The sequence below is a fragment of the Felis catus genome, chromosome F2 (genome assembly GCF_018350175.1).
Source record: "Felis catus isolate Fca126 chromosome F2, F.catus_Fca126_mat1.0, whole genome shotgun sequence".
Taxonomy (NCBI): Eukaryota; Metazoa; Chordata; class Mammalia; order Carnivora; family Felidae; genus Felis; species Felis catus.
The window spans coordinates 64577615-64601596 of record NC_058385.1 but is presented as its reverse complement, the minus strand read 5'-3'; the positions used below and the strand labels follow the sequence as shown (position 1 = coordinate 64601596).

Genomic DNA, 23982 nt, shown 5'->3' with positions numbered 1-23982 from the left:
AATGTTTATTAATAAAAATAGATTACTTCCAGAGCACCTGGGTGGCATCACTCAGTTGAGCGTCCAACTCTTGGTTTTGGTTCGGGTCATGATCCCAGGGCTGTGGGACTGAGCCCCACATCTGGTTTCACACTAAGCATGGAGCCTGCTTAAGATTCTCTCTCTTTCTACCCCTCTCCCCCACTTCTGAACTCTTGCTCTCTCTCAAATAAAATAAAGTAAATAGTAAATAATAAATATAGATTACTTCTATTACTGAAAACATTAAGATAATAATAATAGTGCATAATAATATTAATAATAGTTATTGAGGGACTATAAATTGGCAGGCTTTAGAGTAAACCCTTACAACATCATTTAATTTCTACACAATCCTCTGTTGAAGACAATATTGTTCCCGTCTTACAAATGGCTAGGTTAAGCCACTGGCCAGAGTTCACATGTGGAGGTAGAACAGACTGTTGGACAGAAGGATAGGCTCCGAAATCAAAGAGGTCTGTATTGCATTCCTAAATGGATCCCATGCCAGCTATGGGACTTTGAGCTTGTGACTTAACTTCCTGAAGCTTCAATTCCTAAACTCACTTTAAGGATAATAATAGCCGTTTTATACGAGTAGTATATGATGAAACACTGTAAATATGCTTGACAGAGTCTCTGTCATGTAGTTGCTGCTCGATAAATGCAAACTTAAAAGTGCAAAAGCACCAAAACCAAAACCAACAAAACAAAATCAAAAATCAAAAAATCATGATGGGACAGTACTGAAATTCAATAATAATAGGTAACACTTAATGAGCACTTTGCATTGTTCTGGGTACTGTTTTTAGTATTTTCCATGCATAAATTTTAATATTAGAGTCAGTCACTCTTATTACATCCATTTTAGAGATTATGAAACAGAGGGACAGAGAGATTATGCCAAAGGCATACAGCTAAGCTGAGGCAGAGCTATGATTAGGTGTTTTAGCCACCACAATCTACAGCATTTCCCCACCTGTGATCACACTGATAAGAGTCATAGAGGGCACAGAATGCAGTGGGAAAGCCTGAACACAGGCTGTGGTTAGGATCCCATTAAATAGCCTAGGCTTGAGTCATAAAGACATGGACAAGAACAGAAACAAGAGACTTAAAAAGGAGAGAACTAGTATGGCACCTTTATTTGTGGGGCGGGGGGCGGGGGCAGTATCAGGATTGAAAAAGCAACCAGTTGTAGATGAGAGAAGAGTCCAATTTCCAAGTTTGAAAAATGGGAGAGAGATGATGTTCTTGGTCAAGATAGTTGGAAGACAGAAGAAAAAGCAGCCTTAAAAGAACCTTGTCCAAATTGGCCAAGCTGTACACTCTACAAAAAAATCAATAGCAATATTTTATTTAACATTTACTATGGGTCATGGGCAACTTAATAGCAATAAAATCCCCTCGGTTGACACGTGATAAATAAAGGCAAGTTTCACATGAAAGCATGTTGAACACGGATGGTAAAACAATGTGTTATGGAGACTTCTTGGTTTAGTTTATCCAAGCCAAAGTCTTATTTTGCCATAACTTGCAATCAGACAAGTTTTGCAAGTCTTTGGGAAAATTAGGGGAAACCCAAATATAATTGCTTAAATTTTTAAAGAGCCAATTCTTAACAAATTACACTCAGAGTTTTGTCAAATTTAGGCTATTTTAAAAGCTTTAAAGTCCTCAATAACCTAGGGTTATTTTAATGATTAAGACACTGTATAAAATGTCTGGGAATATTGTGGGGTAACAGCTTTCCCTGGTATATTACACTAACTGGAAAGTTTCCTGTATAGGCATCATTATGAAAGTCATCCTTAAAATTCCAAATGACCCTTTCCCCAATCCTTCTCGTCTATTCTCCTACTTCTTTTTTTTTTTTAATTTTTTTTTTCAACGTTTATTTATTTTTGGGACAGAGACAGAGCATAAACGGGGAAGGGACAGAGAGAGAGGGAGACACAGAATCGGAAACAAGCTCCAGGCTCTGAGCCATCAGCCCAGAGCCTGACGTGGGGCTCGAACTCACGGACCGCGAGATCGTGACCTGGCTGAAGTCGGACGCTTAACCGACTGCGCCACCCAGGCGCCCCTATTCTCCTACTTCTATGTGAATTTCTGAGAGTGAAAAAGATGCCTCCTCCTTCTCACAAAATCTCATTCCCAAAGTAGAAGCTGGTTTTACCAGCTTCTTGTCCTGAGAATTCCAATCCTAACTTCTCCAAAGAGAACAGGTCATGATTTATAAAGGCATTCCAGTGTCCCAAGCAGAGGAAGAGGCTGTGTTGGCTATCAACTGCCAGCTGGTGCTTTAAAAAAAATCACATCAGAACAGAACACAAAATCAACTTTCGCCAGCTTTATCCCCATCAATACTACCATCACCAACAAGGCAGTGTCCCACACAGCCCTCAGACTACCCTGAGAGTTCTTGAATTCTGGTCCACAGCAAAGTTGTCTTTAAAAGACAACAGACACAACACTGGGGGGAAATCTCATGGTTTGGGAAAAAAAGTGAGTCACCACTCTCAAATTCTGAGCCCTGGTTTACCTGAACAAGCCACATAAACTCTCTGAGATTCAATTACCCCATCTACAAAACAGAGAACTAGATGAAGAGGCTCTAAAACTAAGTACAATGGTAACATTTACTCGACTGCTCTTCTACTCAATGTGGGTTAAAACATTTTAGATGTTTTAATCTAAACATTTTAATTAAAACATTTTACTCAGAAAGTAAGCTCTGACTGGACTCTCTAAGGCTGACCCTGGACCTTAGGACTTTCTCTCTTAGAGTGACCTTACCCCAGTGAAAGTTATCATAATACACAATCGCTCACCACCATTGTTGCTGCTGCTATTTTTCTGGTATATTTCAACATTCTGAACTTTTTTTATCTTCTCTTCTTTCTCTCTCTCTGTCCCTGTCTCCATCTGTCTTTCCCTTCTTTCTTTAAATATGTCTTCAGCATCCAATATGAGCGATCACAATTTCAGCCACTAGGACAGAGTGGGGCATAAAATAGACACAGAATTAGCCACATGGAACCTAGGATCTAGGACCAGTTGCTTCCTCCAAGCATAGCATGAGATCATCATCATACCATAATAGAACTAATGTTCAAGGATGCAGATTTGAGGGGGAATTCTCACCAAAATCCATAGACTTAGAGATCTATAGAGACTGGAAAGGAGTTTTAGACTTCAGTTATCCTAACCTCATGTAAACACATTAGAATCCCTGATAGATGGTTACTCAGCTTCTCTTTCAGCACTTCCAGTGACATGGCACTAACTCTTCATAGAACAATCCGTTCCACATCATCAGCACCAAAAATATATGACTCATGATGTCCCTTTTCTCCAAGAAATACAGGACAATCCTTTTTAAAGCGGCCAGCATGCCCCTGGGAGGATATTTTGTAATGCCTCCCCAAGTGATTATTTTGGGAGGTCATTTAATAATCCTGATAATTAAGAACATATAGCTTGACCTGATAAATATCTTGTATTGGCACAGTAAATAGTTCAAGCATAGCAAATATCTTCAGGAAGAACTTTTCTTTGTAATGTAGCAGTTCAGGTTTAGCGTTTGTTGTCTGAAGAAAGAGAAGGAAGATAGGATTTAAATGCTTTGTTTTCATTGTACTGATTGAAAAAGAGTGCATTAAAAATATGTATGTATGGTGGGCTTCCAGGAAAAGATGGAAAGTTGAATATATTTATCTACTTTTGGTCTTTTTCAAAACCCCATTAAAATGACAATAAAAGATTTTGTAATGTATAAATGCACAAAGATGAGGAAATGATGAGAAGAAAAATAACAAAATATTATAAAATGCAAAGTAGATAGACTGGTATTAAATGCCTTAGTAAATCCAAGAAAATTAAATCTTAATGTAGAACTGAGAAAAGCCATGTCCAACTTAATTTTCCCTGAATTCCCTAAAGTATAGGAGCTGCCAGCAGTTTTGAAAGTGGAAATAAAGGGGGTGGCATAATAATAAGGGTTGACAGAAAGTCATTTGAGGAACAGATATCCAGACCTTGCCCCAAATTGCCCACAGCTGGGGACTGGTCAAACTTCCGCAGTTTATTCTCAAGAAAAGATAAGGAGTCTTTACGTGAAAAGCTTCAGGTACATGTATCAGCAAGGGTATCATTTTCAAAAAAGGAGGAATAAGTGGACCCCATCAAACAAGGCTTATTAGAGAGATCCAGAGATCCACCCAATAAACAAATGGGCTTTTCTAATCTTGGAATCAACACTGTGAGCCTAAAGATGGTTCAGATACATATCCTGGAGTAGCCAACTTAGGGATAAAGGATAAGTCAAGATGAGTCATCATTACAGATTAAAGTTGATCCAACACAAGAAGAAAGGAATCCTCTGAGAGATAGTGCAAAAATTAGGCTGAGGGACCACCAGTCTAGATGGGAGCAGAAAGAATGTTCTGGGAAAATTTCCATCAAGACTAGAAATTCGTAGAACACCTAGAACTTAATTTTGGGTTGCATTGTGCTGAATACATAAACTAAACAAAAACTTCAGGAAGACCAAAGTTTTCCAGAGGGGGGAAAAAGTTACCAGCAAATTATGCCTTCATATCTCACCTCAGGTGGTTCCTAAAATTATCTACATATTATGAGCCACACAGAGGATATCAAACCTAAGTTCAGTGTGACTATTTTTTTTCATGTCATAAAAGGCAAATATTAACTATTAAACTGACTAAAATAAAACATATTAAGAGGCAGGTAGATGGGAAGGCAGAGGAAGTAAATGTATAATAAAGAATGCAAGGGAATGGAGCGCCTGGGTGGCTCAGTGGGTTGAGTATCTGACTTCGGCTTAGGTCATGATCTCAGGGTTCATGAGTTTGAGCTCCGCTCCCGGCTCTGTGCTGACAGCTCAGAACCTGGGGCCTGCTTTGGATTCTGTGTCTCCCTCTCTCTCTGCCCCTCCCTCACTTGTGCTCTGTATCTCTCTCAAAAATAAATAAACATTAAAAAAACTAAAAACAAAAAAGAATGCAGGAGGAAGAAATAAAACTAAACCCTCATTTTCTCTGGTAGGAAACCAAGTGACAATTTTTAAAACTAAAACATCAAGAAGTAACATAAACAAATTATTTAGAGATATGGAGGTAAATACAAAAAAAAAATCAGTGAAAATATTTGAAAGATGTTGTCTCTGAAGAAGACAAAATGGGGAGAGAGGCAGAATGGGAATACTGATTGTCTGGTCAATGAGTACTCTTTCTTGGGACCAAATTGACTTTTTTTTAACGTTTGTTTTATTTTGAGAAAGAGAGAGAAAGCAAATGTGTGTGTGTGTACATGTGGAAGCGGGCAAAGGGCAGAGAGAGGGAGAGAGAAAATCCCAAGCAGGCTCTGTGCTATCAGCGTATAGTCCGGCATGGGGCTTGATCTCACAACCATGAGTTCATCACTTGAATCAAAATCGAGAGCCCGACAACTGACTGAGCCGCCTGGGTGCCCCCAATTTAACTTTTTAAACTGTGTAAATGTATGAACTGTATAAATGAGATATTAAGACAAGAAAAATTAATGGGTTCTTTAAAAACTCCAGAGTATCTGTTGATAGCCAGAAGAACCAGAAAAAAAAAAAAGTGCTTTTCCTGGACTAAAACTCGGAACTGACTCAACAAAAGCTTGCATTCTAGTCCAGCTGGCAGAGCCCATACTCACCAGGCTGGAAACAGACGACACGACATCTGTGTTGCAAACACCGAATCCACATTTTGTCTCCTTCCTACCTGCTATGTCAAATACCTAGAGGCTATAAATGCACTGTGCTGTGGATTGAACTTGATTGTCTGTTTTTATTTCTAGCATATGTAGGCAGAAACCAGGATTTAACACAAAGAAGAAACGTGTATCAATATTTTGCTTTGGAAATCCCTAAAATACTATAGAGTCTATAGTTATATCAGATTCAGGTTAAATGGCTGACAGGGGGCATTAAATTAAGGCCACTGATGTCCAGCTAAATAATCTAAGTATCCCCAGAGACTGACCAGCTGTCAATCTGTCTTCAAAATGTCATGGGGTTCTCTCTGTCTCCCTCAGTCTCTTGAATACTCACACAAACACACACAGACACACGCGTAGCTGAGATCGACCACAGATTTTTTTTCTTAATATAATTTAGTTGGCTATGTCTGATCCCACTGATACCAATCAAAAGGAATCCCATCTATGAAAACAGTATGAACATTCCTCAAAAAAATTAAAAATAGACCTACCATATGATCCAGCAATCCCACTTTCGGACATTTATCCAGAGGGAAATAAAAAGCACTGTGTTAAAGAGACACCTGAATTTCCACACTCACTGCACTGCAGCATTATTCACAATAGCCAAGATATGGAAACAATCTACATGTCCGTTGATAGGTGGATTTTTAAAAATGCAAACATATATTTATATCAATTGATAGAGAAAAATCTATGTACATAGATAATCATATACTCAAGCAATGGAATAGTATTCAGTCTTTAAAAAGAAGGGAATTCTATTTTTAAAATCACAGATAAACACAGAGGGCATTATGCTAACTCAAATAAACCAGATGAAGGCAAATACTGTATAGTATCACTTATATGGGTAATTTTTTTAAAAAGTCAAACTCACAGAAAGGGAGAGTAGAACGGTGGTTTCCAGGGGCTGGGATGTGACAGAAATGGGGAAAGGATGGTCAAAGAGTACAAACATTCAGTTCTAAGGTGACTAAGTTGTGAGAATCTAATGTACAACATGGTGACTATTGATAATGCTGTATTATATACTTGAAATTTGCTGAAAGCAGATCTTATGTGTTCCCACCAAAATAAGTAAACAAACACACAAATAAATAAGTGGTTAACTATGTGAAGTAATGGTGTGTTAATTAACGTGGTTGTGGGAATTATTTCACAGTGTATACATATTCAAAAAAAATTTTTTTAACATTTATTCATTTTTTGAGAGACAGAGAAGACAGAGCTTGAGCGGGGAAGGGGCGGAGAGAGAAGGAGACACAGAAGCCGAAGCAGGCTCCAGGCTCTGAACTGACAGCACGAGCCCATCGTGGGGCTGGGCTCGAATTCACAAACCGTGAGATCATGACCTGAGCCAAAGTCGGGACCTTTAACTGATGGAGCCACCCAGGCGCCCCTATACATATTCAAATTGCCACCTTGTAAACTTTAAGTGTATTATAATTTATCCAATTATATCTCAGTAAATCTGGGAAGGGGAGGAAGAATCCCCACCAATTCATTCCCTCCCAGGCTCAGAAGGTCCAAGTGATATGCTTGGATCAACAGGCAGATGATAAACCATAACTGGGCTTGTAAGGGAATTTCAACTGACTCCAGCAACGCAGCCAATTAAGAAGTAAAGAGCACCAACCAAGCTTGTTCACAGGCCTTTTAATGTTGTTTCCTGCCTCTTGAGTTCTACTTTGGGCTGCAGGGTCAGGCAACTTAGAGGAAGCTAATCCTTTCCTGAAGGCATTTCTACCTGACTAAGAACAGACATTAAATAGGGTCCCCAGGACTCCATTTTCTATTAAATCACCATAAGCCCAAGTAAATGATTGTGCAATAACATCTGTATGCAGGATAATTCACTCATCTCTGCCAACACTGGCTCACTAAGTTTCAACTTGAACAAAGCAGGACTCCCAGACTCCAGACCACTGCCAAATGGTGTGCTTCTCTAAAGCAGCATTAGGTGAGACCATGAGAGTGTAGCTATGGTTCTGAGACCATATTTTTATCCTGTAGTGCCTCCCAAAAGTAGGATGGATTTGCACATTCTGTTCTTTGTATGGATTATAATTTTTAAGTAAAATATAAAGATTTATCTTAATGTTTGCCTCTCTATTTTTAGTTTCTTGTTTATCCAGAGTATGGGAATTTCAGCCATTAGCATGGGTTCAAAAGTCTCCCACCAGTTGAATTAGACCTTAACCAGGCAGAGTCTACAATGGATCACTCCATTTTATATTATTTTTAAATTTAGATTTGAAATGTATTATACAATAAGAATACATATATACAACTTGTATATCCAAATTTAATGCTTGGGAACTGGTCTCTTAGATCAGATAAAACTGATTTCATATTTTTGTTCTTCACCTCCTAGCTATATGACCTAGGTCAAACTTTAGCTTCCTCATTGAAAATGCAGTTGAAATGAAATTAAAGACAGTATGTGGAACAGTAAACACCCAGGAGATGTTAGCTATTATAATTACATTATTTTTAGTAGTAACATTTCTATGTAGCTCCACTTGGAGACAATTTATTTTTCAAATGATACCAGATTTCTCAACAAGTTTGACATTGTTTAGCAACCCTTCTGAATAATTTTCCAAGGCTTGTGAGAATCAGATTGATATTTTTTGTGACATTATATATTGGTATTGAGTACAGGCACCAGTTTCTTTTTTTTCAGAGAGATCCTGATATATATTTTCTTAAATAAATTAACCCTCCTAATCTCAATTGATTTTTTTAGCAAGAAAAATTTAACATGCCCAAACAAGTAGAGAAGTAAAAAGTCAGTATTAAAAAGTTGATAGGGGCTCCTGGGTGGCTCGGACAGTTGAGCATACAACTCTTGGTTTTGGCTCAGATCATGATCTCACAGTTCTGTGAGCCCACATATGGGGCTCCGCACTGACAGTCACTGACACTGACATTGACACAGTGTCGCTGACTGTCACTGCAGAGCCTGCTTGGGATTCTCTCTCCCCCTCACTGTTTCTCTTTCTCTCAAAGTAAATAAATACACTTTAAAAATAAAATAAAAATTAAAAGTTGATAAATGTGGTAGATTATATTATTTTTCATTTATTCACTGCCTTCTGTATAAAAGGAGTGTATGTTTCTGCCTCGTGACTTGGTCATTTTACTTACTTTGGGAAAAGGAACATGAAAAGAACATAAGATACAATTAGGCAAAAACTTTGAGAGCCATCAGGTGATGTCATCATTGCTCTTTTTCTACGTCCTCAAAATGAGCCTGGAATTTCCCCTTCAATTCGGTAAGTCCAAGGGAAACACTCATGGGGCATAAGTTCAGTCAATCCATAAGTGACAATAGCAGAGATACAGGCAACCCAAAGTACTTTTGATAAATGCAGGAAATAAATCTTTGTTGTGTTCAACCACTGATACTTGGGGATTATTTGTTACAACATAACCTAGAAAATGCCGGCTAATGCAGAGATAGTCTGGAGTAAGGTATTGCCATGATAGGAAAGCTAAAAAGGGCATTGATTGGGGCGCCTGGGTGGCTCAGTCGGTTAAGCGTCCGACTTCAGCTCAGGTCACGATCTCGCAGTCTGTGAGTTCGAGCCCCGCGTCAGGCTCTGGGCTGATGGCTCGGAGCCTGGATCCTGTTTCCGATTCTGTGTCTCCCCCTCTCTCTGCCCCTCCCCCGTTCATGCTCTGTCTCTCTCTGTCCCAAAAATAAATAAACGTTAAAAAAAATAAAAATAAAAAATAAAAATAAAAAATAAAAAAAATAAAAAGGGCATTGATTTAAGCGATGAATGAATGAAAAAAAACCTTACTGAATACTAAAAAATGAAAAAATTATTATGCAGTGACAAAGTGTTACCTCCAACAAGTTGGAAGATAATGTATCAAATGTCCTGTGGCTTGAAAAGAGATTGAGAAACAGAATGCTATGGTTTACTTAATTGCTTTAGTTGCATTTGATAAGGTACTACTGAAAAAAAAAAAATGAAATCAGAAACAACTGGAAATGTTGGCAAGCAGAGTTACAATATAAAACTGTTTCCCTCTCCTACTAGCCTAAGATCAATCTGAGAAATACGTTGAAAAACAAAGTCCAATGGAGACTCAACCTCATGCCAATGTCCAATCCAAGGCAGAGAAAAGCATGTCTATATTTGTAACCTCTCAATTCATTAAGGTAGTGTTTACTAAGATATTTCAGGTGACAAAATGGCTCAGAAAAAAAGAGATGAAAGCCATGGCTGTCTCATGGAAACACAAGAAGCTGGAGACACCTGTAAGCAAATCTCGAGAAGTATAAAGATCTGTTTCAAAAAGAATTTTTTTGTGTGGCTTCCTGGAATCAAATTAAACTAGTTGTAATCCTAAAAAAGCCAACAACCCTTTGAGGCTTATTAAACTGAGCTCTGCCACTTCTACCTTCTGTACACAAAAGCAGAAGTGAAAAATCTGTCTCACAGAGTGAGAAATCTGTCACGACCTCAAGTAAGGGATTTCGCTAATGCCTCTGTCAGATTGTGCAATAGCATCCGGAAAAGAAAGACCATAGAAAAGAAGGAACCTCCCAATAAAATGAAGCCGGAGTCAACGAGAACAATGGACTAAGGAGTTAATTTCAAGGAGCAGAATCTGGATCTTAAAAGATGGGTTTTTTTCCCTAATATTCTTTCACAGGAGGCCTTCTGATTATCCACCTAGAGGGTATTATGCTAAGTGAAGTCAGTCAGACAAAGACAGACAAATACCATCTGATTTCACTTATATGTGGAAGCTAAAAACCAAATGATTGTCTACCAGATATGATTTCAGAACTGTTATGAAACAATGGCTCCTGTATACCTCCCATGTATCCCCTTCCCAAATGGAAGAGCCTTGTCTGCCTTTATATGTAGCCCACACATCTGGGACCAGATTTTTGTTGTTGTTGATGAGTCTCCAGGAAATTCACATCAAAATCCAAGATACAGATTACCACAATAATCTAGATTGGACCACTTGCTATGCTTGGATGCAAATTTGGTGGGTAATCCTTAGGGACAAGGTCAGTATTTTATAAGTAAGGCTGGAAACTACTATTTGAGATATGAAGGAGAATTGAAATAGTTTATTATTATTGTCATTTATTCACTGTCCCTTCTAAAAGAATATTTTTCTTTCCTGCCCAAATGGCATGCGGCTTAACAATTTCACTTTGTTTTGACCAGTGAAATTATTAGCGATGTATGCCATATTCAAGCAAAAGCTTTCAGAGTGATTATGTGGTTCTGTTGTTATTGCTATCATTTGGTTTAGTTCCTGCCCCTCTTTCCCCTCTTCTATGGAAACAACATGTCCTAGATACTGGCAGCTCCTTAGCCTGGATATCAAACAATGAGGAAAACATGCGGAACACAATTACACCCATCACAAAGTGAACTGTAATAAAATTGCAGATAACCCCACAAAGATGATGTAACGTGAAAGAGAAAGAAAACTTGGTTGTTTTAAGACACTGAGATTTGGGGGTTATTTTTATCACAGTCTAACATAACAAAAACTGATTAATAATATATAGCAGAAGTATTGCATTTAATAAGGTATGCACAGAAAAGCCAATCTGATATTCCCAAGAGTGGAAAAGAACACTGTCTAACAATGATCTATTCCGGTATATGTAGATATATCTTACTTGTAAATTGCTAGTATACAATAATATTTCATAATAGTTTAATAACACATAATAGTATTATATATTTTGAATAGCCTCCCTATATTTTGTCATTCCCCACATTAGGAATCCTGCTTTTCTGGAGTAGAATTCAAGAAACATCCTTTCAATGCAAATGTAAACATATGACTTACACCCTTCTCATCTTACATAACCACATGGAACTTGAACCTGAAATGAAGCAATGATCTATGGAATCTTCATTCAGGGAAACTGATCTTTAGCAAATTTGGGACAGAAACATCTAGTTCTTCAGAAATGGCATTTGGTGGAATGTCCTGCATTCTGCCCTGAGTGTAAAGAACTGGGCAACAGCGACTGTGAAACAATCCTGCCACTTTGCTCTACATGGTGCCTGCTTTCATGGCTTCAGGGTCCGTGTCTCTTTGCCATGTAAATGGCCATTAAGAAATTACAGTTCAAATTAAACTAGCAAGAGATGACTCTTGTCTGTTGTTTGCAGGCAGGTCTCCAAACAAATACATGTGTAAACAGAGAAATATTGCATTTTGCTATAATTTGTACATGAGGAGAGAACAATTCATATTTCCAGAATAAACCATTTCTCCTGGATCATGACATCCTCTACCACTGTCATAGGTGGAGGTTCAAGGACAGGAACTTCATTATGGAAGTGGATAGTCCAAACACCTTCTCATGCTTCCCATACTTCAGCTACATGATACTTCTGGAAAGTGTCCACTGTGCCATCTTATACCTGAACACCTTTGTTCAGCTCACCACCAGATCAATGCCTCCTATGCTTGCATGTACAGAAAACTGGAAGGAATAAAAAAGAAACTCTATTATCTTACATAAGAAACTAAATGCTACCTGTGTAAGAAGCTTTTCTGATCCCCGTGGGGGAATTTATCACTGAAAAGCACTGTGTACCACTCTTAGAATGTTTATTTCTATTTGTTTGCATTGTTTAATTTCTTTGCAGGTCTCCATATACATACTACATTCTAAGTTCTTACAGGGTCATAACTGAATCATTTCTGTAAATCCCAAGCAACAGTAATATCTTTGTTTCTTTTAATTACTTCAAGAAGTGTACAGATAGAAAAAAGTAAAATAGCTCTGTATAGAGTGGAACAGATATCCATTTCTTCAAAGTTTAAACTTATCTGCCTTGGCCACAAAGGCAGCAATGAATTTTGTTCCAACATGGCAGAGGAGTCTATAGAAAGTGATGAATCAAAAATGTTTTCAAAAAAGATTAGATCACTGTGATACCTTTAGGGGAGAAAAGATTCAATTTTGATGCTCGACTGTAGATCATCAAATGACCCGAAATGTTTGGAAACGGGAAAGGAGCAAAGTCCAGCTTCCTCTTTAAGTGTGGTTCCATCAATGTTTGATTACGGATTTAGCTATCAGCATCATCTTAAATGCCTGAGCAAGAGTATGTTCAGGCCAGCATTTCTTTGAACAGGGAGAAAACGTTGTATGTAATGGATTCTAGTTGCTCAGTGAATCTGGACCATGTGAGGACAGCCCTATGAGCCCAGATGGAGCAAGGTAGGTTACAGTGTGATTCCACACTTGACATCTTTGTTCCAGATGACAGAATTCCCCTGCCCTCTTCAAATAAAATCAATTTGTTTGAAACTAAAAATTCAGGTATAAATTATTTGATTTAAAACTACTAATTCCAGTGGTTAGCAAAAGGTGTAGAACATAATACATGTTCAGTAAAAAGTTACTGAATTGTACTGAATTGCAAATTAATTAATGCCTCTTCTTCTCACCACACCACAAAAGAAAAAAAAAAAAAAAACTTACTGCTGTCTATATAAATGTAATCATCTTGAACTATCTCCTTACAACTCAAGTTAAACTTTATGTTTTTATGATGCCAAAATATTTATTTTAGCCAATCAGTCCATCATCCGGTTTGACTCAAAGTATTAACTACATTGACTATACTTTACTGACATAAAGGTATGATCCATGTTTCCTTTTGTTGACCTTCTCTCTCTTTCTTTTTTTATCTCTTCAAATTTGGCTTCCTAGTCAGATGAGGATGTATATCCTTAATGTATTTTGAGCTCTTTCTTTACAAATCAATCAGCTTATGAGTTCTTAACTCCTGCAGTGCCAAAGTATAAGGATTAAAAACCCCTTAATTTAAACTAAAACCTAACTGTCTAGAAACAAGAACAAACTGGTGGAGGCTTCAGAGTCTTATAATGCAAGCTATTATTCCTTATTAAAACTAAATGAAATATAAATTTTTTTTCAACGTTTATTTATTTTTGGGACAGAGAGAGACAGAGCATGAACGGGGGAGGGGCAGAGAGAGAGGGAGACACAGAATCGGAAACAGGCTCCAGGCTCCGAGCCATCAGCCCAGAGCCTGACGCGGGGCTCGAACTCACGGACGGCGAGATCGTGACCTGGCTGAAGTCGGACGCTTAACCGACTGCGCCACCCAGGCGCCCCAAAACTAAATGAAATATAAAAGAAGCAATCTCAGACACCCACAAGGGGGAAAGGGGTATTAATTGGTGTGTCTCAATCTGAAATAAAGTAATATTCTTTGGGGGACAATAGTTTTTTTGGTGAACTTCATTTGTAATTTGTCAGCTTAGCCAAATCAAAACGTAATATATGGGAGTAGTCAAATAAGAAGGTTACATGCTCTTGGAAAATAAAAGGAAATACTAAAAAAAGCCATGATTAATACAGTAGGTGATTGAGAAAAAAGCAGTTTAATGAAACAGCTACTCTTTTTTTTTTTTGGCCTATTCTGGATATAAATACGAAAGTATATACTCCTGCAAAACAGAAGTTTTTGCTTTCCCTAGAGTAAAGAATCTTCCTATGTTTATAGTTACACAAAAATAACAAGTAGCAATTCATGTGCTATCATTCAGTTTTAGATCATGAAAGAGATTAATTGTCATGAAAATATTCATCCCTTAGTAATATTATGAAAAACAGACCCAGATATAATGGATATGGAAAAAAAGCTCCAAGTATTCTTCATAAATATTTATGAATATTAATTTTTCCAGTCTGCATAAAATAGGATTCTACTTTAGCTGACCATCAACTGAGTCGTGTTGTGCCTAATTCAGCTGACCAAAAAAATGTGATTCAGTGGGAACAACAACCAACAGGTTGAGAAAAAATAGGTTTATTATGCTCAACTCCTTACTTCTCTGCTGAAGACTTCACTGCATTTTTGTTGGTAATGACTAAGCAACACAGCACTTAGAAAAAGTACTTATTCCTATATCTGCACTGTATAGAAATGCATGGAATATTTTTTGAAAATGAATCTGTTGGAAAGGTATCACTAAATCATGAGTCAAAAGCCAATTTTGACAATTTTTATAAAATATCTTTGGCCCGAATATCTCTTCTGTGTAATAAAATACAAGGCCTTTTTATTTAAGTTGCGGAGGGAAGAAGAGTAGGAGGGAGGAAGTTAACTTTTATCAAGTTGCTTCCGTTTGCTAGAGACTGTGCTTGGTGTTTTCACGTATATTATTTATCTATTCATCTCTAGGAATATATTATCCCAAAATTATAAATAAGGAAAATAGGAGCATTTGAGTGGCCCAGTCAGTTAAGCATCCAACTCTTGATTTCAGCTCAGGTCATGATCTCACAGTTTGTGAGTTCGAGTCCCACTTTAGGCTCTGCAATGACAGTGCAGACCCTGCTTGGGATTCTATCTCTCCCTCTCTCTCTGCCCCTCCCCCACTCACTCCCCCCACTCTCTCTTTCTTTCAAAATAAATAAACATTTTAAATAAATAAATAACTGAGAAGAAGAGATTACGAACATATCAAATGCTTTATAAGTAGCATAATAGAATAATACCATTGAAGTTTTTTTAAGTCTATTTATTTTCAGAGAGAAAGAGAGCATGCGTGCAAGGTGTAGAGGGAGAGAGAGAATCCCCAGCAGGCTCCACACTGTCAGCAGAGCCTGATGGGGTTCGAACCTATCAACCATGAGATCATGCCCTGAGCCAAAATCAAGAGTCAGACACTTAACCTACTGAGTCACCCAGTGCCCTTTATCATTGAAGTTGCAATGGAGACATCAAGATAAACAGATACAGTATTCTACAGTGTCAGACCAAAATAGAAACTTTCAATATTAGTGTTCTAGACTGTTTTCCCACACCAAATTGAGTATATAAAAGGTTGAGAGAGTGGAGAGAGAGAGGTGGGGGGGATTTAAACAGACTTCTGCCATCTCTGAATCACGTGGAGGCCACAATTTCACCTTTGCTCTAGCAAGAGAACCTTCACCAGGTCTCCATGTAGAGCTTCAGATGAGTTTGGTAGGCATGGTGGGCTGAGATCTGACTCTTGCCTAGAAGGCCAGAGGAAAGGATAGGTGGGTGAGCAAGCTACACTGCCAACTAAGCTTTGGTCAGGTGCACCTGGAAAGAAATTGCACTTTCCTTTGGGAGGTGGTACAAAAGTGTCTGGTGCATGTTTCCCATGGACCAGTTTTGTAACCTTGAGGGAGAGAAAACTAGCTTAGAGCCTTTTTTTAAACTTCTGCCCAACAGAGTCTTCTAGAATGAATATTGGTTTTCCAAAAGTGAAGTACCTATAGAGAGATCCCCTAAAGGACCAAGGACTGTGAGACAGCAACCAAAGGATGGGCAATGCCCTCAGAAGGGAGGAGCCACAGCTGGAAATCTTCAGGAGGAATGGCACATAAGAGCCCACAAAAGCACAAAGAGAGAGAAAGTGAGCTCTACACATCTGCGAGGCCAGAGAGGGGACAAAGTTATATTCTGACAGCACTATTTAAGAGTAAATTCTGTTCCTTCTCTCTTCTCCATTCCTATATTTCTTATTTAGGTGGGCAAGAGTAGGAGCTAGTGAGTAGGGTGAAGCTCCAAAAACAGAGCATGACCACACCCCTATGCCCAAAACAAACTGCCAGACACAAGTGGGCTCCAGCTGGGAGGGCAAAAACAAAACAAAACAAAACAAAACAAAACAAAACAACAACAAAAAAAACCCTAACATAAATGAACTTCCATACTTTGATGATTTTCTGGGCTTAAAAATTCAAATGAGTTTGTAATTTGAAGTAATATTAACATCTTCTAGGTGACTTGCAAGAGATGAATTTTCTTTTCCTTCTCTGGATTCAGAAGCAATGTTATGGGGCACCTGGGTGGCTCAGTTGGTTGAGCGTCCAACTCTGGATTTTGGCTCAGGTCATGATCTCATGGTTCGTGAGATTGAGCCCCACATCAGACTCTGTGCTGACGGTGCGGAGCCTGCTTGGGATTCTCTCTTCTCTCTCTCTGCCCCTCCTCTGCTCACATGTGCACATGCATGCTTTCTCTCTCTCTCTCTCTCTCTCTCTCTCTCTCTCTCTGAATAAATAAATAAACTTAAAAACAAAAAAAGAAGCAGAGTTATGACTTCTTCCTGCTTCCCACATCGTTGGCACTATACGGACTGACTGATTCCACAGCCGTAAATACCAGAATATTTCGGACACCCCCCCCACCAGCAGCCACCCAAATAAACCTTAATACAGCTTGGCTCCCACCAATTTCTGATAATTTGACATAATGTGGAAAGATAGAGGAAGGCTGAGGAACAAAGCCAGTGCCTGAGGGAAGAATGGAGCTGATATAAGGTAAGGTGCTATGTATGGTAAAAAAACGACACCACTCCCTGAGAAACGGGGAAAGGAAATAAAAGTGCATGTCTTCACCAGAAAAGGAAGTGCCCAGGGTACAAATGCCCCACACTAGGGTCAGACCCAGGATGCCTCTCGGCTTGAGCATAAAGAAAAAAACTCTGAGAAGTCCATATGCATGGAAAATACTTTAGTAGCAAACTTGCTTCAGTATTGACATACTTGAAAAAGAAATAGTGTGGTCTTACTCGGTTACCTTAGTAAAAACTATTACTTTGGTACTTCTCCAAACCAACAGGCTGGAGGTATGCCAAGGGGTAACTTGAGAGAGTATCATGTGTCTGATACATAGTAAATATTCCACATTTGCCGAATGAATGAACGTGAATCTAAATCTGTCAATGACCATAAGAATATTAACTTGCATCATAATATAAATATAGCCTCTGGATTTCTGTTCGAGTGTTTGTTGTTGGTTCGTTGTTGCTTGATGGTTCCTGTTCTTGTTTTTCATAGCTTAAAGGAAAAAGGAACACACTTGCCATGGCCTTAAAATTCTCAGGCTTAAAACAAAGGAAGCAAATGCAATGCCAACAATGGCCTGGGAAATAAGGAAACAGCTGAACATGGGAAAATTAAACTGCCAGAATCCCCATCAAACTTTCCTTACAAACAATCAGCAGTGGCAGAACCAGACAGCTATGAGGATACCCTTCTCAGATTCCAGACTGAGGGGAGCCAATGAACTAAGTGCCCCAGAAGCAAAGTTTCGGAAGTGTATCCGAAGCCTCCCACGAGCTGCTCCCAGCCTTGGCTGGGAGCAGGGATCCATCCCCTTTACTGGGAGTCATGGGACTTTGGGCTGGGTGAATTTCTAAGACTTCCCATTAGGCTTGCTGAACGTTCTGAGAATGGCACTGTTGTCCTAGGCTCGTCCTCCCAACCAGAATTTCTTCCCTCCCTCCTTCCTTCAAAGGAGCAGATCAGACAATCCCTCAAGGGATCGAGGGATCTGACACTCTTACAGCTTCTCACAGCTCTCTCCCTTCTCCCCTCTGGGTTCCTGAAAGTCTGATCTGAACTACCAACTCCTGAGAAGCCTGAGCGCCAGGACAGCACGAGCCCTGCCACTCTCCAGCAGCACAGCAAGAGCTCGTGGTAGCTCTGCAAGACTGAAAACTAGAGTTGCAAAATATTCCTGGAGAAAATCCACGTTTTCTTTATGTCAAAGTCAGAATTTTTAGATACTGGTTCCAATTGCTCTCACAAATCATATGCGAGCCAAACAATATATCCACCACCTAGATTTCGCCACAGCGAGCCGGTGTGTAGCTTACCCTGGAGAGTGTAAGTCTCCGACGGTGTAATTTTTTCTCTAGGATTTGCTTTACTTCGCACTTCACTATTCTAGTTTCCCTGCTGAGGAGAGAGGATTCTAGCAGTTCAAACAAAGGCAGTTATTACAAAGCCTTGAGCTGAGTACCTCTCAATACTTATAAACACACTTGAGACATAGAGATGCTTGCAGGAACCGGCTGTCTTTCCAGCAGTGGAAACAGAGTGAGCACCCATCTCTTCCCTGAGTTCAAAGACAGCACAGACAGCCCCACCTCCATCAGGGGCTGCTTCTGACCGAGCATTTCAATGTGCCTTCAAATGGACTTTGAAATTTGAGAAGGCAGTATAGTTCCCTTGCTATAAAGTCTTTGCTTAGTCTGAAAGAATGTCTTTAACGGCAGGCTAATATCCTTTGGACAGCTACTGTAAGCCTTCTCAGTAAATCACTACTGCTTGTGGGCTTAAATTCTATTATGGTCCAGTTTTCCTCAGTCCTAGAAGGTCTGATTTATTTAGTTTTCAAATTCAAAGTTTCTGTCTTGTTAGAAGACAAAATCAGTACTTTATTTGCCCTCTGCACAATGTTAGTAATTGGAGGTCCCCAAATGCACATTCATTTTTGTTGTGCAGAGAGAGCTACAGAATAGTGTTAATTAAAATGGTTTCCTAGACCACATTCATGGTAAGACTGCAGTGACAGACCTGAGTCAATGAAATTCCCTCTCACTCTCCAAGCTCTGAAACATCCCGTGGCTTCCCCTGTGTGTTACTCGGAGAGAATTCAGCCTTAGGGACTATAAACACAGGCCATGCCATTGTAATCAGTAACAAATGAGTTTCACATTATCTGTTTCTTTTCTGCTTTATTCAAGGGTGCTGTTAAATGTCATTTGAATGTGCATCTCTAAATTTCAGAGTGTATGGACAAGATTTCTGGGACTTTCTGGCCAGCGTAAGAATTGGCAGAATCCTAAAGTGAGTCCCTCCCTCATTTGTAGCCACTTTGACAAATGCTTTTCTCTAAGAAATCCGTTCACAACTGCTCACATTTCTTCTGCACAATCTCTCTGTCTATAGACTTCTAGTCTAGAGTTCAGTTCTACAATACTGCTTTCTCAGCTAAAATTCTAGGTGCAGATTTATTCAGAGAGAAAGCATAAATTATTCTATCCAAAGATTAACCATGACAGATTTAACTCACCACCCAGGAGCCTGGATTGTTATTACAATCCTGTCCTTAGTAGTGGAGTCCAAGAAGAAAGAAATTATCTCCAGACCTGTGTTTTCACGAATAGAATAAGAGTGTTATACCAAATACTATGTATGGCCAGGGACAAATCTAGATTTTATGAGGCTTTATGTGTATACAATTTAGGGGTCCTTGGTAAGAAAAGCAAACTCAAAATTATGAAAGGTAGATATGAAGGGAAGTTAGAGACAAAAAGATACATTTACAGTAAGAAATAACAAATTATTAATTTTAAAAGAATAACCAATACCACACACATCACAAAATAGGGAAAAATGAAAAAAAATATTTTTATTAATTAACTGCTTGACTCATATCTATAATATTATTTGCCTACGTATTTTGGCTACATAGTTTTGATTGACTCCTCATTTCATAACACTTTTATAATATCATTGTCTACTGAGAGAAAAGAAACACATTCAGTATTTCCTCTAGCAGGGCTAATCAAAATCTGTACTATTTATAGTTTGCTTATTGTTTAGAAAAATTTCTTCCAGTTTCAACATCCATTATCAGTAACCTCACGTAAACATTTAATAGGTTATCAAATTTGAGGAAACCTCTATCCAATATCTTTGTATATGAGCTGTAAGATTCAGAAGAATCTTCCATAGACCAGCTTCTGGTTCTCTATTTTTGAAACTTTCTATCTTCTATGCTATCCGCATACTCTTAACCAGATGCCAAAGACACATTTAAAATGCAGTGTTACTTCTGACACCTTTAAGACATGACCCTGAGTGAACGAGTGAGTCAGAAAAATGTTTGGTAGGAATAATCCTGAAAGCCATTTCTATAATGAGATGGCTAGCAATAACATAACAATACCTGGAAGAGACCACAAATCACATAAATATAGCGCATTAAACTCAACTACAGTTAAATATATCTTACAGTTTTCAAATTTTATAAAAAATATATAACCATGTGAAGATACTGCCAGGATCCTCCCAGGATATAAGTGAGGAGCCCTAGAGCTTACGCTTAAGTATCTCCATGGTAAATCCATTTTACAAATGGATCTTCCTAATTCCAAAAATTCTGAGAAATTAATGTAGCTAAAATTCAGTGCAATGTGTTTGGCTTAGGGGAAAAAAAGAGGAAGAATAAAGTAAAGGATAATCAATAGTAAATGCATAGGCATACGGTTTTAATTATTTTGAAATTATGCATTGATTTCAAGCACTTCTGGCCCATTTCTATTTACCATGAACAAACAAGAATTGGTTGTAAAGTCCTCTTGTTAACTAAACTAGGTAAGGTGTAATTTGTCTTATATTATTTAAGAACTGAATAGACCCTAATCTGAATATAGCGTGGACATAGCTTACATTTAGTAATTTAATATTATTCACTGGAGTTATTACTTTTAATTCTAATACAGATCAGGTGTAAACTAGGCATTTGTCTGACAAAAACAGTGTCAGAGATTTTATTGTTATTTGTTTCTTTAGAGTTTTTTGTTTGTTTCTTGGTCATTATGGAAACTTAAAATACAAGTTTTTTTTAAAATATGAAATTTATTGTCAAATTGGTTTCCACACAACACCCAGTGCTCATCCCAAAAGGTGCCCTCCTCAATACCCATCACCCACCCACCCCTCCCTCCCATCCCCCATCAACCCTCAGTTGGTTCTCAGTTTTTAAGAGTCTCTTAGGGTTTGGCTCCCTCCCTCTCTAAACTTTTTTTTTTCCTTCCCCTCCCCCATGGTCTTCTGTTAAGTTTCTCAGGATCCACATAAGAGTGAAAACATATGGTATCTGTCTTTCTCTGTATGACTTATTTCACTTAGCATCACACTCTCCAGTTCCATCCACGTTGCTACAAAGGGCCAGATTTCATTCTTTCTCATTGCCACGTAGTACTCCATTGTGTATATAAACCACAATTTCTTTATCCATTCGTCAGTTGATGGATATTTAGGCTCTTTCCATAATTTGGCTATTGTTGAGAGTGCTGCTATAAACATTGGGGTACAAGTGCCCCTATGCATCAGTACTCCTGTATCCCTTGGGTAAATTCCTAGCAGTGCTCTAGCTGGGTCATAGGGTAGATCTATTTCTAATTTTTTGAGGAACCTCCACACTGTTTTCCAGAGTGGCTGCACCAGTTTGCATTCCCACCAACAGTGCAAGAGGGTTCCCATTTCTCCACATCCTCGCCAGCATCTAGAGTCTCCTGATTTATTCATTTTAGCCACTCTAACTGGCGTGAGGTGGTATCTGAGTGTGGTTTTGATTTGTTTAAAATACAAGTTTTATAGTAATCTCTGAATTGATCCTAGATCTAAAATTAAAAACACAATTATAAACTGAAATGCTTGTCTTTTCGGAAATTTTATTAATTAATGGGAAAAGCCCTAGACTCTTATCCATTCATTTAACACACTTTTATTAATACTTAGAAATAATAGGGGGCAGGCACTGTGCTAGGCAGATGCATGGACATTATTTGTGACTCTTAAGAGTCATTTACCAGTTCTATGGGCATGTTGATTCCAAGTTCTGAGATAGTTGGGGGTCGGGGGGAACTAAAGCGATGATGCTTCCTACTGTCATGTGATCTTCTTTCCATTGTATTGTAACAGATACAAAATGTTACAACCTAGAGTCAAAAATCTGGCTTTAAAATGTCTTCCCTGTTTCCTACTACCTGTGTGGGTTAGGCTGGTGGTCTTCCAAACGTTTTATATGCTCCCTAAAAGGCACAAAATTTGGGCTGAGGCCTCAAATTTCTGAAATCGAAAGTTTAAGTAGGGACAATGTCTATGATTTGGGATATGTTATAAATATTAATATTTTAAAATAAAATGGTTATATCGCCCTTTTAAATGTGTCCAGTAAATCTAAATAACTATAACGATAGATACTTGCCATCATACATTGAAAAAAGATATAAACAAGATCTTTCTTAATAGTTAGGAATTTTATCTCATTTCTTTTTCCCTTGTACCTATTTCCCATTGTACTTCACACACACACACACACACACACACACACACACACGCGCGCGCGCACACAGTATCCTAGCAAAATATATTTTTATATTTGAAAGGGTATCTTATCATACTTACTGAATTTATACTCTACAACAAAAATACTTATGTAAATTTAAAAGAAAGATTTTAGACTTTAAGTATTAAGAAATTTCATCTGGATTCTGTCATGAGTATCAGTAGTCCATGATTAAACAAAAGAACAAATATATTAAGATTTTAAAACTCACCAAATAAAAAATGAATTTTTAGAAGTTTATACCTTAAAGAGATTGTTGTTTTGAAATGAACTACTGTGTCCATGGATGAGTACAACCCATCACTAAGATTAGACAGTTTTCAGGATCACATCTATTCTTACTTTTCATTTTTATAGATATAAATTCTGAAAAAAAAATTGTTCTTACAAATTTTACCATAAGCTGACTGGGATATAAGAACTTTTCTATTGTAATATCATCCATTTCTTTGAATTTCCTCCAAGTTACATGGCAAAATTCATGTAGTGATCTATCATCTAAAATTATTTTTAATAGTCTCTCAACTGACAACTTAGTTATTTCCTCCTTCAGTTTTGTTGAAAGCCAAGAACTGGAAAGTACCTGACCCGTGCAATGATTTGTTATCCAGTCATGAAAGTCATTCACTTTCTTAGTTTCTGGGAAATATACCAAAGAGGTTTTAGTGAGTCTTATTAAATGACTCTTGGCCTTTTATACAGTGGCATCTCATTTAACCCAATAACCTCAGAAAGGTTTGAAAATAGCAAAATATTGCTGTTGTCAATACATTTTGGCAATACTAATTTTTTGAAGTTTTTTTTTTTTGAGAGAGAGAGAGCATGCATGTGCACATGAGCAGGGAGGGGCAGAGAGAGAGAGGGAGAGAGAGAATTCCAAGCAGGAAGCAGGCTCCACCCTGTCAGCACAGAACCCAACGACAAGGACTCAGTCTCACTAACTGTGAGATCATGACCTGAGCCAAAACCAAGAATCTGAAACCTCAACCAACTGACCCACCCAGACACCCCAAAACTAATTTTTAATAAAATAATTTTGCCTTATCATGTAGCTTAAATATATTTCCCCCCAAACCTTGGTGCTACAATTGAACCTGTGCAGTTTTTCCACTATATAAGCTAACTGGCAAAGTCAGCCCATATTGTCTAACCAATGTATTAATCCAAGACATATTGTCTGTAAAAAAAATGTTTCACCTTAGTTATCAGCTTAAATACATTAAATTGTGTCCCTATGATTAGC

The 23982-nt window shown here is 38.2% G+C and overlaps 1 protein-coding gene across 7 annotated transcripts in view; it reads right to left on the bottom strand.

Annotated features, from left to right (window-relative positions):
* The window catches only part of LOC111558559, a 471686-nt gene that overhangs the window by 333180 nt on the left and 114524 nt on the right, over positions 1 to 23982 (bottom strand). The gene's annotated exons all lie outside the window — the stretch shown is intronic.